At 37.6% G+C, this 15083-nt stretch overlaps 1 protein-coding gene across 6 annotated transcripts in view; it reads left to right on the top strand.

Annotated features, from left to right (window-relative positions):
* The window catches only part of DENND1B (DENN domain containing 1B), a 182410-nt gene that overhangs the window by 10100 nt on the left and 157227 nt on the right, over nucleotides 1–15083 (top strand). The gene's annotated exons all lie outside the window — the stretch shown is intronic.

The raw sequence follows: 15083 nt of genomic DNA on the forward strand, positions 1-15083 counted from the left end.
TTCTGTTGGATTTACTCCAGTAGAAGAACACTTTCAGAGGAAGGTAAACAACAGTGTGACATTACTTGGAAGGGTTTCAGCTGTCAGTTCTGTGTAACTTCCTCAAAAGATGAAAACATTTTGGTATCGTGATTTTTGTCAGTTTTTCCACTTTTGTCCGTGTGTGTGTGTGTGTGTGTGTGTGTGTGTGTGTGTGAAGGGGTGGTAGAAAAGAATATCTTTTCTTCATCTTTCCTTGTCAGTGCGTCCTGTGTGATATGTTGTCATGGCTGTATCTCCAGGGTTGATTTTAGTGGCAGTGTACTTAGATCCTAGATAACATGCTGAGTAAGAGTGGAAGTCGGTGGACACTAGGTGGAATGCTGACACTCATAGCTCTAGAAACTGGCCAGTAATTATGTCCTCTTAAGCAATTTGGAGCCGCACACCTTAAAATAGAGGGGCCCCACCTAGCTGTGGTGAATGGGCATGGCTAATTTTAGGGAGGAAGTCGCACTCTCCTGGCTCTGCAGTCCTGTGGGCTGCACTTCTGGCTTTTTGAACAGCAGCAGTGCTCAGGTGTGTCCTGGACAAGGGCAGGGAGTGGTCACAGGTTGCAGGGAGCTTTTTGTGATTCAAAAGGTTATCTTTTGTGTCCCATGTGTACTAAACTTTGTCCATTTACATACTTTTCAGACCCAACCAAGTTCTCTTTGAAGACTCAAATCCATACATGTTTTTCAGCTCCAATTTAAATCTACTCTATAGTGTATTCATGATATAAATCAATCTTCAAAATACCTATCATAACATTAGTTAAGGTGTATGAAGTAATGCCCACCTGATGTGTTTGTAAAACAGGCTAAATTCCTTGGGAAAACACAAGCATTTCTATAATTTTATTTTTTTCCCCTCAGAGCAAAATCTTATTGTTTAAAACATATCACAGAGTGATCATATTTCTTTTTTCTAAAATAAAGTTTAAAAATATTCTATCTCTTCTATTATCTTTGGAAGTGACTTTAAGGCATTGTACCTGCACAGCAGAGAGTGAAGTTAATTAAATCAGTCTTATTCTACTTTGATTTAAATGAGTTCAAATGTTGGAGAATAAACTGCTTTGGCTGAAAAGTTTGCTCCAGTTTTTAACCTTCTTAACTGAAGTAAATTATAGTTCATCTCCTCTGGGTCGACCACTAATGATTCCCAAAGAAAGAGATTATAATTACTTTTAATCAGACTGTTTTGCTTTGGTTGTACGTATTTATTTCTGTTAGCTCCCAGACATACACCTGAAATTCATAACTACACAGATCTATTTTTCATCATTTTCTGTTTATCAATTAGAAACAGACTATAAGGGGAGCAAGCACAAGTGATTATTAGTGGGGAAAACAGTGCATTTTTAAGGATTGCTGGTATTCAGTCATCCAAGGTGGTAAGTGTTCCTAGGCAGTCTCCTTTCAGTTCTGTCCGCACTGTGTTTGGACTTTGCGTTATATTATAGCAAGGTGAGTGGCGTTATTTTTAAGATCCTTACTTGGGATGTTTTCTTCTACATGGCAAGAATGGTTACATTAAAATTTAACAAAGACAAGAAAAAAATAAATTGTAACAAAACTGTTTTCTTGGAAACAATGTTTGCAACTTTGCATCCAGGGGTGACTTTGCTACTTTGTAAAACAGCTTCGGATACAAAAGCAATTAGCCCAAACAAAAATGTTTCTACTGCTGAACCGATTACAGTGAAAAATGAGCAAAAGTCTAACTGGAGCCACACACCCTGACCTTCTGAAGGTCTGGGGCTAACGTCAAAGGCAGTGGTCCCCAACAGCAATGACAACAAAAATCAGGTGCTCTTGGGCACTGGAGAGAGGAGGGGAGGCAACGGCTCAGGAAAGGGTGAGGCTGAGGCCACTCTCTAGGCGAGCTCTCTGAGGCGGCCAGCTGGGTGGCACATGTTGCCTTGCTTTTCTCCTCTGGGCTCCTCACTCGGACTCAGAAACCTCTTTCCGGAGGGGAGTGGGGTGGCAGTGTATGCAGAGATCCTGGCTTCTAGAATGCGACCCCGCTGGAGTGGGGGGGGGTGCCCTCGCGGTCTTGCTGGTGATCTGTGTAGTGACCCCCAGGAAGTCACACTTGTGGCCTTAGGAGTCAGATGACATGGAGGCTCCGGAGTGATAGGCCCGGGCGGAGCCTCTGTTGGGGCAGGGGTCATGTGGGGCTGGGGACCCCGGGAGCGGTGCTGGGGAGCACAGGAGAGGATCCGGCACAGCCTCTGTAACTTCAGTGCAGGTCGAAGTGACCTTGACAAAAGGATCCATGGATGTGTGCCTGTGTCAGCTGGTCATGTGACCTTTCCAGAAAGACTTTTCTTTGGAATGCTTTACTCCTTCCTTTGCCATTTTTTTTAGGAACTAGTTATTCCAGTTTGTTTTTCCTACTCCTGGCCTTCTTTTATTACCTTCTTGCCCTTCTGCTACTATTGTTTAAATCACTACTCCTTAGAAACACCTTCATTTGTCTTTTAACAGTTTATCCAGCGTGGTGACGTGGGAAATACAATAAATGGTCAAAAGAAATACTTTCAGCCCCTGGAAAGGTTGCAGGGAATTATGCTACCCACGTATTCCACTAATATGGCTGATTGGCAGCAAATGTTAAAGATTTTTTAAAAGCTAAACTCAGCCAAATAAAAAACATGAACAACTTTTCTTGTTTTGATTGCACATTCTGACTTAATCAGAATGAACTGACTAATATTTTAGGATATAACAAGTTATATTTTTTTGTGCTCTAAGAAGAAAAAGCTATCTAACTAAAATTTTATATAAAATTGAGAGTTTGATGTTTCTCTTTGTTTTTATTAATTTTCTACTTTGTTGATAAATATTAAAGGGAAAAATGTCCAGATATTATTAAAGAAATTTATTAGAACATTCCTGTTTAACTGTCAATAAAACCTGTTTGTATTAATGAGAGCCTGATATATGCAGCAGTTTGTTTAAAGTGGGATACATTTTTTTTTTTTTTTGCTAACATTTAAAGGAAAATGGATGATGTTCTTATGTAGTAGTAGACCTGAAAAACAAAATGTGCAAATTAGGATGCTTTAGGGTGCAGATACAAAATTAGTTTAAATAATAAGGAAACTTCCTACTTCTTAGAAGAGGAAGTCTAGAAGTAGGTCATCAAAGACCCAGGTTCTTTCTGCTTCCGGGTTCTGCTAACCACAGCGACATGCTGTTGGAGGGCGTAGAGCCCTGTGGTTATGGGATGGCTGTCAGGGAAGTTGGAACTCTGCCCTCTGGTTTATCGGTGACCATGGGGTTGACAGACACTGGCTTTTCATGGCCCTGCCTTTAGAACCAGAACACTTCTTTCCCAGAATCCCCCAGCACATTGGCTCCCAAGGGCCCAAGTTGGGCTGGGCCTGGTCATTCCTAAAACAATCATTGGTGGGGTCGAGGTAGAGGGGTGAGTAGCAAGATGGTCACAGGTGATTTACTAAACAACGGGCAAGGAATAGATGTTGGGAAATCAACTAAAGAGCTCTTTGCCTTTCTCAGAATTTTGGTTTAATTTTTGGTGACTCTGGCCCAGTAGAAACTGGGGAGCTCAGGGTAAACTTGCTTTATCCTAAGATTGGGAATATCGCAGGAAGGTCTTGGCGTGTTTCTCATGTTCGTGTGTGTTTCTCATGTTGACGTGTTTTTCATTTATCCTGGATAATGGAAATCGTGGACATCTTCAGAGATAAATGATGAAGTTTTAGTTAGTGATTCGAAGTGACATTCGTTGTTGAAATAGAAGGATATAGCTAGCTCTGGCAAGGTGACCGCCTTTGTCTGATCTATTGCTGTTTGGACTCGTTTCAAAGGCATTACATTGCTTTTGTTTGTTTGTTTTTGCAAGCAACACATTTTACAACATGGGAAATAGTTTCATATAGGACCCCCCACAAATTTAAAAATAGTCGTGAAGGATATTGGTAGCTCCCCTCGTGTCCCCGGTGGGTTGGTAGAATTTGTCCTGGTGATGTCACACACGCTGGCTGGGCATCATTTCGTGGACGATGTCACTTCTGTTCCAGCTGTTCCAGAGTGAAATGCCAACATTGAGCTCCTAATGTTCTTCCTGGCAGATTTCCAAGCTAATGGCTGTTGCTCACTCTTCTCTTTGCTGTCTGTCTTGCTTCCCAGCAGTCAGGGAAGTACAGCCAGCAGTGATGGCCTCTTCTCAGCTCTGATAACAGGACTTCCTGTTCTCATACCGCCCCTACTTTCCCCAAAGAGACTCGGGACTTCAGAGAAATAAGAAGTGACTTTTCCTCAGCAGGAGATTGGAGATGCCTCCTCTTAGGGTTTTTGTCCCAGGCAGTGGCCTCGGTGCTCGGGCAGCTTCCTGTGCTGTGCTGTGTCATAGCTTCTTCCCCCAGGAAGTAGCTGCAGCTGGAGCACGTCAACATGGTTCTTTAACAGATAGGAGATGTTTATCTTCATTTTGCACATGAAGAAACTCAAGCACAGAGAAGGAAGGAACTCACCCAAAGTGGTCTGGCTCCCAAGTCTGTATTTTAGTCTGTTGCCTTTTGAAAGGCACATTTAATCTATTTTTTAAAAAAAATCCACTGTCTGTTGCCTTTCCTTGTGTTGTAATTTTGCATAAGCTCAGTACAGGCTGCTTTATCATCATGAGGAAATTAGAGTATAAACTGTATGAGGTACAGGTATTTTTTTTTTAAACAGGGTACAGTATCTTCCTTCAATTAGTGAATCGAATAGAACTCCACATAAAATAATGATTGAGCTTTTTTCCTTGAGGTTCTTTTCTCCGGCTTAGGAGATCGCCGTCCCTCACGACTCCTCTTTTGTAGGATTTATATCTCCATGTTCAGTGAATCTTTGATCTGAAAGCTCTAGTTATTTATTAGTAGTTGTTGCACATCTTTAGCAAATCTTGTTTTCTTTATTCCTTTTTCTTTAGCGACAATAATTTCTCTTAGGAACAAATCCCTCTTTGCTACGGGCTTTCTACTTTTATCAGCCCATCCAACATGGTCTCAGAAAGACTATCCATCTCTCTGATCTCTAGCTTATGTTAACAGTTTAACTGCCTCTTAACTCTTTTCTTAGATCAGAATGTTATGCCAAAGAATCCTAAGTTAGTCAGTATCCCTCATGCCCTGCACAAAAAACACATTTCTAAGCTCACTTTTGCACTTGAAAGCTCTCTCCTGTAGGGATACTATTTATGCAGAGTCTGCCTGTATTTAGCACTTACTGTGTTTTAACAGGTGTGTCAAACATGGTAGTAGTGTGTGGCCATATGGATATGTCTGTCTTATTGCCCCACTAAAGTAAGCGCTTTTAAGAACCGGGCCACGGCTTATTAATTTGTATCCTTAAGGAAAAGGTCAGCACAGTAGCTGACATGTGTAGTACGTGCTTGCAGAATGAATAAAAGAAATTGGACCTAGCATAGAGCCTGGCCATTGAGCCAGTGAACGATGAGCACATAATTTCACACAGAGCCGCTTGTTGTGGAAGTGGTCTTGAGTGTGTGCTGGTGTGACCGTGGCAGGGGCCTTGGATGGGCTGCTTAGGGAAATCCTTCACTCAAGCTCTTCCCCTTAGAACCCACAAGATTTACTGGGACAGCTGCTACATATACATATGTTTGTGGAGCTGCCTTCAAACCCATTTACACCCAGCCTGCCGTACCCAAACCTGGCGAAACCCTAACATATAGAAAGTAGAACTTTGGTAAGTCATACACACAGTGATGTGGTTTAGGAGACGTTACAGTGGCCATCGTGGAAAAAGGCTGCGGGTAAAATGTGGTTGCCATGTTTTGCTGTAGCTTTATGTTCATTACAAAGAACTCTGTCGGACTCCCTCTTCGTCCCCGTGCACTAGGATAACAAGGTAATCTTGATGGAAAGTGTTTATACCGAGGTTTATAGGATGTTAGTGCCATGGAGGTCCTGGGACACACTGCAGAAGAGAACGGTGGAGTAACAAATGGAAGTTTCCTTAGCACCTGGTACAGCCCATGGGGAGGGGGATTGCGTTTCCCTTTGATATGTCCCAAGCCCCTCTGCCCTCACCCTGCAGCTGCCACCGTCATGAGTCCCATGACTGCAGGCAGATTCTAACAGGAAGTGTCACACAGGCCTGCTCCCCCTGGTTTGAAAACCAGCCCTCTTCGCACCATACCTGTTCTTTAAGTAGTTGGCATCACTTAATGTCCTTCTCTGATTAAAGTAATTCACAGTGAGATGTGAACACTTGGTAGCCAGCCCTCAACGGGACATTTTAATTTTAAAGAAAGCCTTGTAAACTCGAATTAATTAAGAAGATGCAATTTGCCACGATGGGATGGAAAGGTCTCTGAGCTAAGGGTCAAATGGACTTCTGCCAATTTCGAGTTAGGTTTTATCATTTCCTCCCATCTATATTGATACTCCGTTTGCAATTTGTGATTAATAGCTTTAATAAGGTTGTAAGTATATTTAGAGTATTTGAATTTCATTAAGGCATTTTTTTGATTATAAGTTAATGAATTGAGCTGTAACAACATTGTTATAGTCTTATTTATTGATTATTTTCTCTGATTAGGCTTCTAGTTGGATGTTTTACAGAAATAGTAATAAAAACGATTTATTTAGTATTTGCAATGTCAGTACACGAGGTAAGAGCCTCCATAATCCTATTTATCTTCACTTCAGTCATAGAAAGCAGGGCCTGTTGTCCTTTTGGTAAAGACGAGGCTGTGAAGCTCAGAAACATTAAATAATTTAATCACTTAGCTGTAGGAAGTGGGAAGGGATTTGAACCCATTTTTTTGCTGATTCTAGAGCCAGAACTCTTAACCATTTTGCTGTGCTTCCTTTAAAATAATCATCATTTTTCAATAGCATTGAAATATTTCACAGCAGTTTTAGAAAATCCCAAATTCTAGGCTTGACCAGAGTTGTTGTGAGATTATGTTGTTTTTTAACAAATATCAAAAGATGACCGACAATGGGAGGGAGAGCATAAACACTATAGGAAATATTCAGCCCTCTTTCATTCGTTCAGTGAATGTTTCTGAGTGCCGGTTACGTGTCAGACAGATGAAAAGCAGTTAAGAAGGTGACATTCTGGGAGAGGGAGTGTCAATTTCAAATCAGTGATTGTACCGTGTCAAGTGCCGTGAGGGCTGAGACAGAGATTCCCCTGTCCCAGCGTATAGCACTGAGTATGAAGAGGGCCCCTGGCTCAGCTCTGTGAGTGGGGCTTGGGGCCCAAGGGCACAGACAGGGGAGAGGCAGGGAGAGTCCCAAGGTGATGGAGGGAGACACAAGTAGATATCCTGTCAGTTCTCAGCTGGGTACCAGGTGCTTATCTTGTTCTAAAGCTATGTGGAGTCTTACTTCATATTCAAAATCTTGTGTGAACAATAAAGGGAGAAGGATATACTGCTTTTGGTGTAAATATTCGTATCTAAGGAAGATGACAAAGAAGCAGTCTCTGTGTCATGTGTCATCTGCCTTTGGGGGAGGGAGGGTCGGGTTAGTTTTGTTTACTGAGAGCCTAAAACAGTGTCTGACTCAAAGTCTGTGTTCAGTGAGTATTTGCTGAATTGTTGAGGCACCATTTTTGAGGTACTGGGAAAACATTTAGAGAAAAGGAATGGAATTTATAAAGGATATTGAGAGTTTAGTAATGTTATTAAGTTCTTGTTTTCTTTAAACGTATAAGAACTTTATTGAACAGGATGAAATTTGTGCAAGTGAAGCCATAGAAGTAAAAGATATAAAAAGGAGTTGCTGAGTAATAATCCTTTTGATATCTGCCTTGTGAAGTTACCGTTTGTCTTGAACTTGGTGTTTATCACTCTGACTTGTGCTAAGAACCCGATTTTAGATTTTTGAGGACAAACACCTCTTTGGATCTCTTGTAGATTTTTGGAAGGTGCCTTCCTTATGGACAATGTTCAATAATTACTTGTTAAATTATGCTCTGTTATTAAAGTGAAATTAAGAAAAGGTTGTGCTGTTTCCAATACCTATTTTAGATTTCTTAAATCTGTTAAAAAAAACCTGTAATATAAAGAATGTTGAAAGGCTGTAGATTTTTATCATCGCAAGCAATAGGTGCTTTATTTAAATTTTTTTTTTTTAAAGAGCTGTTAATAAACCGCAGACTCTGTAACTTCATAGGCAAAGCTGGTAAAGATCAGATAGAGCCTTTTCCTCTTTCAGTTCCTTCTTATATATCATCTGAATCTGAAAATAAAGCCTAAAATTATCAGTTTAGTACATCTGATGGTCTTCTGCAAATGTATAAGTGTCCAGAAATTAGTCATTTCAAAAACAACTTGGTCTTGTTTTGGTAGCAGAAATGCACCAGCATACAAATGTGTTGAGTATTCAAACTTGACTTTAATTAGACTTAAGCAGTTCTTTAAAATTTTGTCACTTGGGTAGTTATAAAATTTAGACTCCTTAATAATTTTGATAAAAGATTACTTGAAGTCACTTAGGAATTTGTGCCGAAAACATTGGTTGCAGTGAAACCCAAATAAGTTCAGATTGTCTTAATACACTGGGACACCGTAAGTCTTCAGGGTCTGTGCATTAGAAGTACAACCACTCTTAAATAAGCTTGTGTGGAATTGGTTCAGAAAAGATTCTTAAGTGGCTTCCAGTGTATTTTGGATGTGGCATTTGGAAGAGGAAGCCTGTGTAATAGCTGGGAAATTTGTTTCAAGGTTTGGGTCATCGTTACTGTTACATAAATTAAAATAGCATTTTCTGTTTCATAATTATAAGAAACTAATGAGGTTAATTGATTTGATTTTTAGAAAATGTTGTGTTAACCTCTTTTTATTTTGTTCTTATTGCTATAGAGGACACAAGACCTAAGTCGTGGAGTTGCAGTTTTGCTATGAAAGGTGTGATTTGGGAATGCATATTTGCAGAATAATGGTGGGCATAGGGGCAGCCCTTCAGGATGATGTGTGGGTCGTGTTCACTGCGTGCAGGTTTCCACTCGTTAAAGAAGTGGTGCTGAGAATTACATACAGGCTACTAGTTTGCAAGTTCTTAGTGGTCACTGTTGTGTTTATTAGTGACAGTGTTTACTCTAAAAAGTAAAAATATTAAAATGAAATACTAGTTGAAAGTCAGAGATTTAATTTGTAAATATTTGCTTCATTTTTAGCTTACTGGTTGAAGACTAATCAATCTACGATATAATACATATATATACATATATGCCATTGGCCTACATTTGGCCTTTGGGGTTTATGTAGCTCTCCAAAGTTCTTTATAAAGCCATTATAAAATTCATTTACTGACATTTTACTCAATTTGGGAATTTAGAAAATCTTTTGGTAATTGGTTTGACTCATTTCCCTCAGGTATTATTCAGATTGGCAATGCCCATTTTGTTTACAGATGGATATGGAAAGAATTTCCAAATTTTCTATTTTGAACCTTGTATCACATACTAGCTATTTCTTTCTTACTTGTGATATGTTCAAAATGGTGGTCAAAGTATTGAAATAAAGTCACTGAATACTTCTAAATTGCCTTCTAAATCATCTTAGTAAAACTAAATTATGTTTTCATGCTTTGAAAATGTATGATTTGTATTACATTTAATATGTATGACAGATTTAACTCATAAGTTATATTTACTTTAAAACATAATTTGACGTATGACTAGAATTTACCTATTTTAGATACGGCTGACTTTGATTTGGTCAAAACACAAAAATTATGTAAGTATTGTTTTAAGGGACTTGTCAATACTTATTCTGAGTTAAAGCTCTTAAAAGCTAAGGTTGAGGGGAGTAGATGGGTACTTTTGCTTGATTTATGGGTTGGTGGAGATGACTAAGCTAGACCTCAGTGCTCTCTGAAAGACAGACATCTTCCTCTCACGCGCAACAGGAGGCTCGAATCTTCTGCAACTAAGGGAAAGACCAAAGGCCCTGTTTTCTATTTCTGGGATCCACCAACTCAGTCCAATGGAGGCCTGCTAGCTATGGCACCACCTTAGGCCATCTGCATGGGGGTGTTAAATTTTGGAATTTGTATTTTTGCCGGTTTCAGTTTTACTTTGTGGTGTATTTGGTGCTTATTCTTTCATTCATTAGCATTTAATATTTTTATATTTCTTTGAACTGTTTTAGCTTAAGTCTTTAGTTTTAATTTTACTTTTAATTGCGTTTCACTTTCTTTTTTCCTTATTATTTTTATATTAATTTTTTTTGATTTCTGAAAAGTTTTGTATTGTTTAAGAAATCATTTAATGAAATCCTTTCCTTGGTTTGGAAAAAGTTATGTTCTTTCTTGTTCTGACAGAGAGTGCCCTTCAAACCTTTTGTTCTTTTTGTAATGAAGAGACAAGGAAAGCTATTAGAGGGGAGTGAATATTATGAGAAGTAACGTGGTAGAAACTCTCAGAGCAGACAGATGCACTCTAAATAACATTAATGCTTACTCTGATTGAATGTGAATAGGTTGTTAAATCTGTTGAGGTGAACAGAGGTAAATGGGTTTGATGAAATGAAGACTTTCCTGGGGGGTCACACAGTAACTTCCAAGCCCCTGATTTAATATTGCAGAAGTGTCAGAAATGAGGGTACGAGAAGCTAATATATCTGAGGCTGAGGTAGTTTCACTTTGAAAGGATGTTTGGCAGAGAATAAAAATTTGTAGCAGTACCTCTAATGGTACTCGTTTAAAGTCTTGGTGGTATCTAGAAAGACTGAGCAGGAAGTTAAAATGTGACTTTCCTTTGTACTCCTTTCTTCCCAATTTTTCGTGTGCACAAAATTCAACAGGAATTCCATATGTGAGTAAATTTTCAAATTTCTAACAGTTGATATTGACAAACTAGAAGGTCATTAGAAAGGGAATAAACTAAGAGTTCATGTTTCTGAAGGAATGATGATGAGGTGAGATTTAGGATAATATTACACAAGTGTAGGGTTCTCAGTGGAAATGTTACCAGTTTGAGGTATGGTGCGATTGATTATGAGTTCTGTGTAAACTGATACTATTGCAACGTGTGAATGATGAAAAATTATAGCAAAATCAAGGCCATCCTAGTAATGACACCACTCTTAATTTATTTGCATTACTATATAACATTGTTGAGTGAATAACTAAAGGAATAATGTAGCTATGGTTAGCACTAGAAATTGCATGCAAACCATGGGCTCTCTCATCAATGCTAAAGAATAGAATGAGCCACTGATAGGATACACAACTGTTGATTAAAAATTACTCAAGTGTTAATTAGTTGAAAAATATATTTAGGCTTTGATAAAATCTGGATTATGTGCATAAGAGTGGATTGTGACTATGAACATTGTCTTTTATGAGTGTTGATGGATAAAGTTTGAGAACCACTGTATTACAAATTTTGGTCCAGCAATTGACCTTGAAGTCGATTCTATCATTGATATAAATCTCTTTTTAATAGGTAATTTTATGAAGTTTATATTTTCAAACAAATTTCATTTATTTAAATTCATTCTATATGTCCCTACGTTCTTAATAGCAGTGTTTTTCAACTTGACTCACATGTTATGGCACCTGTGGAAAATGACAGTATTTGTATGAACATCTGGGCAAATGGACTTCACGCAATGGTAAGGCGGTAACTGGCCTGGGTGGCCATTATATAGTCTCACTCTTCTGGGAACTACTACAGATCCCATTAATTCATTTTTCTTTTCTTAGCTCTTCCACCTGGTCTTTGTTTCATCTCTCCTTTTTCTTCCTCCTCTTTGCAGCGGAGGCTATGTTGTAGTGATCACCTCTTCTTTCTCCCTTCCAGTCTCCGCCACAGTACATGTCATTTCTGCGTCCCCAGAACCGTCTTTAATAACCAGTTAGTTTCCCAAACATTCAAAGTATTTTGTTCAGTTTTCAGTTTCTGTCACACATGTATTTGATCCACAACTTGTTTGTTCACCCATCCCTTTATCCATCCAAATGGATAAAGGAATTCCATTCTTGATACTAAAAGGAATGCAGAGATGACACTGGCCCCAGCCATCAAGGAATTTGTAATTTAGTGAAAAAGAAACGTATATATATATATATATATATATATATATATATATATATATATATATATAGAGAGAGAGAGAGAGAGAGAGAGAGAGAGAGAGAGAGAGAGAGAGAGTTTATTAAATTTGTTGGCTTTTGGACTCTTTCCAAGCCCCATCTGTAGCTGCTATTTTCAGTAAAAGATTAAATGCTTGAGAACCCAGTAATTATAACCAGATATGATAAAGTTTTAATTCTGTTTTTAACTTATGGAAGTGCCTATGTTGATGTTCTCTCTGAATGTGAGCACTTGTAATTTGAAAACTTGTTTATTAATAAGGGGGTAATAAGGATGAAAAAATTGGATCACAACTGCTATTTGGTTTTACTAACCTTTTTGGGGTTTTTAAATTTATTATTATTATTTACCATTTTTGGGAAGCTCTCCAGGTCCTTAAAAAATTACCCCTTCAGCCTTTTTTTTTTTTTTTTTTTTTTTTAACTTAATGCAAGGGTGGACTCGGTATCAAGCTAATAGAGACAGCCATTATTTCCTGATGGCTTCCTTTTCCTGTCAGTTTTGGCAGCATTTCAGCAGGACTCCAACATTGACCAGGTGGTGTACCGAATGACAACTTATTTAATGTTTAGTGCGTCCTTGCCAGTGAAGTCATATCTAGTAACTAAATAATTCCAGCTCCCTGGCCAGTCATGATCAGAAGAATGAAGTCCTCGGCCCTATTTCCAGTCTGTGTTTAGCATTGTTTACTTGCTGCTGATACAGCTCAGATACAGGTGTGATTATTCAGCATCTCTCTTATTCCTGGGTTATAATTCTGTCCTTCTACCCTTTACAATGTGTGTCCCAGTTCTTGTATTGGGTTTATGTTTGCGTTGGTACCAGTTCCTTCCTCAAATAAATTATAAGTTTTTCAAAAGCAAGAAATAATATTACTATACCTTTGAAATCCATATGCCTAGCAGAGTGCTCTGTGTTTAGTAGGCATTTAAATGAATATATGCTAATGAGTGATGATAATGCTTATTTATATTTTGTAGAGTAGCAGTAAGTTCCTTTGAGGGGAGGGGCCAAGTATCACATTCATCTTATTCATTAAAAGTGTGAAAGGGGATCAAATATATGGTGATGGAAGGAGAACTGACTCTGGGTGGTGAACACACAATGGGGTTTATAGATGATGTGATACAGAACTGTACACCTGAAATCTATGTAACTTGACTAACAATTGTCACTCCAATAAATTAAAAAAAAAAGTGTGAAAGAGACTTTTATAGAGAGCTTATCTTTCAGATACTTTAGTTGTCAACATGTGATGGACAATGATTGAATTTTTATTCTCTGTTTGGCTAAGTTATAACTTATTTTGTTCGTTGAGGCAGTTTAATCAACTGTCAGTTTTTTAATTGGGAATCTTACTAGTTTAGGTTCATTTTACACCCTCAGTATCTACATATATTTATTCACACAGTTCCCCTGTACTAATTTTCTTCCCATTTTTAAAAGTCTATTTTTTTTTCTTTTCATTGTTTTGGTTTCCTGTACCATTGTGTGTGTGTGTGTGTGTGTGTGTTTGTGTACACACACTCATATATATAATAAAAAATAAAAAATATAAAATAAAAAATAAAATATGTAGTATATATGTAATAAAAATAAAAAATATATCGGTATATATATATTTTTTCACTTATTTATTTATTTTTTCTGTTTTGCCGTATACTCCCGTAACTAATATTCATTATTTGGAAAGTATTTTAGGTCAGAGAACATACTCTATGACTTCAGTACTTGAAAATGTAAGGTTTGTTTTATGGCCCATATGTGGTCTATCTTGGTGAATATTCAGTGTGTGATCAAACAGAGTGAATATTCTGCAGTTGTTAGATGTATTGTTGTATAAATGCCAATTAGGTAAAGTTGATTGACAATGTTTTTCAATTCTTACACAACGTTACTGACTTTTCAGGGTGTGTAGCTTTCAGTTACTGGGAGAAGAGTGTTAACACCTCCAACTATAATTACGGATTCATTGATTGTGCCCTTTTGGTGTGGTCAATTTTTGCTTCATGCATTTTGAAGCTCTGTTATGAGATACATACCCATTTTTGACTGTGTCTTCTTTATGAACTAATCCTTTTAACATGGAATTTCTTTTTTTGTCTCTGGTAATGCGTTTTGTCTTTAAGTTTACTTTGAGGAATAAAGGTGCTTTACCTTTCTCAAAATTGGTGTTTGCATGAAATTTTTCCTTTTTTTTTCCTTCTAAACCCTCTATATTTAGAGCTATATTTATATCTAATGTCTTTATATTTGGTATTTCCTTTTCTATCCAGTCTGATAATTGCTGCCTTTCATCAGAGTGTTTAGTACATTTACATTAAATGTAATTATTGATATGTTTAGTTTTTTTTGTTTGTTTGTTTTTTTACAAAACACCTTTATCAAGATATAATTGATATGTTTAGGTTCCAACTGTTGTGTAAAAACTTGTTAAGGATTGTATATTAACACATTCTCATATTAGTCTTATTCTACTGTAGGTAACAATATTCTAACATTAGAATTTACCTTAAATCATATTAATAGTTTAAAACTACTTTAATGATTATTTACTTTATTAATATGTATAAACAAGGATCATTAAAATCACCTCATATGCTCATTTGGGTAATATATCCTCAGTTGGGTGAAGTTGGAAATGTTGACTATTTGGAATATATGCTTGAGTTACATTGGTTACTCTGCTCAGAGTATCTCAGAAGTCCTGCTGCTTCTGTAGTCTAGAAGTAACTCTGGAGGACTTTTTGGCAGGAGATGTTATTTTCCACCAGCCAGTGTTGTGTGTACTTGATTGTCGAGTGTGTACTTGATTGGAGAGAGGCTAGCTCTATCAACACATAGGATAATGATTTACTTGCCTTATCCTTTTTCTCTGTAGCCTTGAGAAATTCCAGAAAACAAGAGTCTGTTTGTTAGGGAGAAAATGCAGTCTTTATATGAAGAGCTTTGAATGTGTTTCTTATCAAA

This window comes from Rhinolophus ferrumequinum, chromosome 27, assembly GCF_004115265.2.
Source record: "Rhinolophus ferrumequinum isolate MPI-CBG mRhiFer1 chromosome 27, mRhiFer1_v1.p, whole genome shotgun sequence".
Classification (NCBI taxonomy): Eukaryota; Metazoa; Chordata; class Mammalia; order Chiroptera; family Rhinolophidae; genus Rhinolophus; species Rhinolophus ferrumequinum.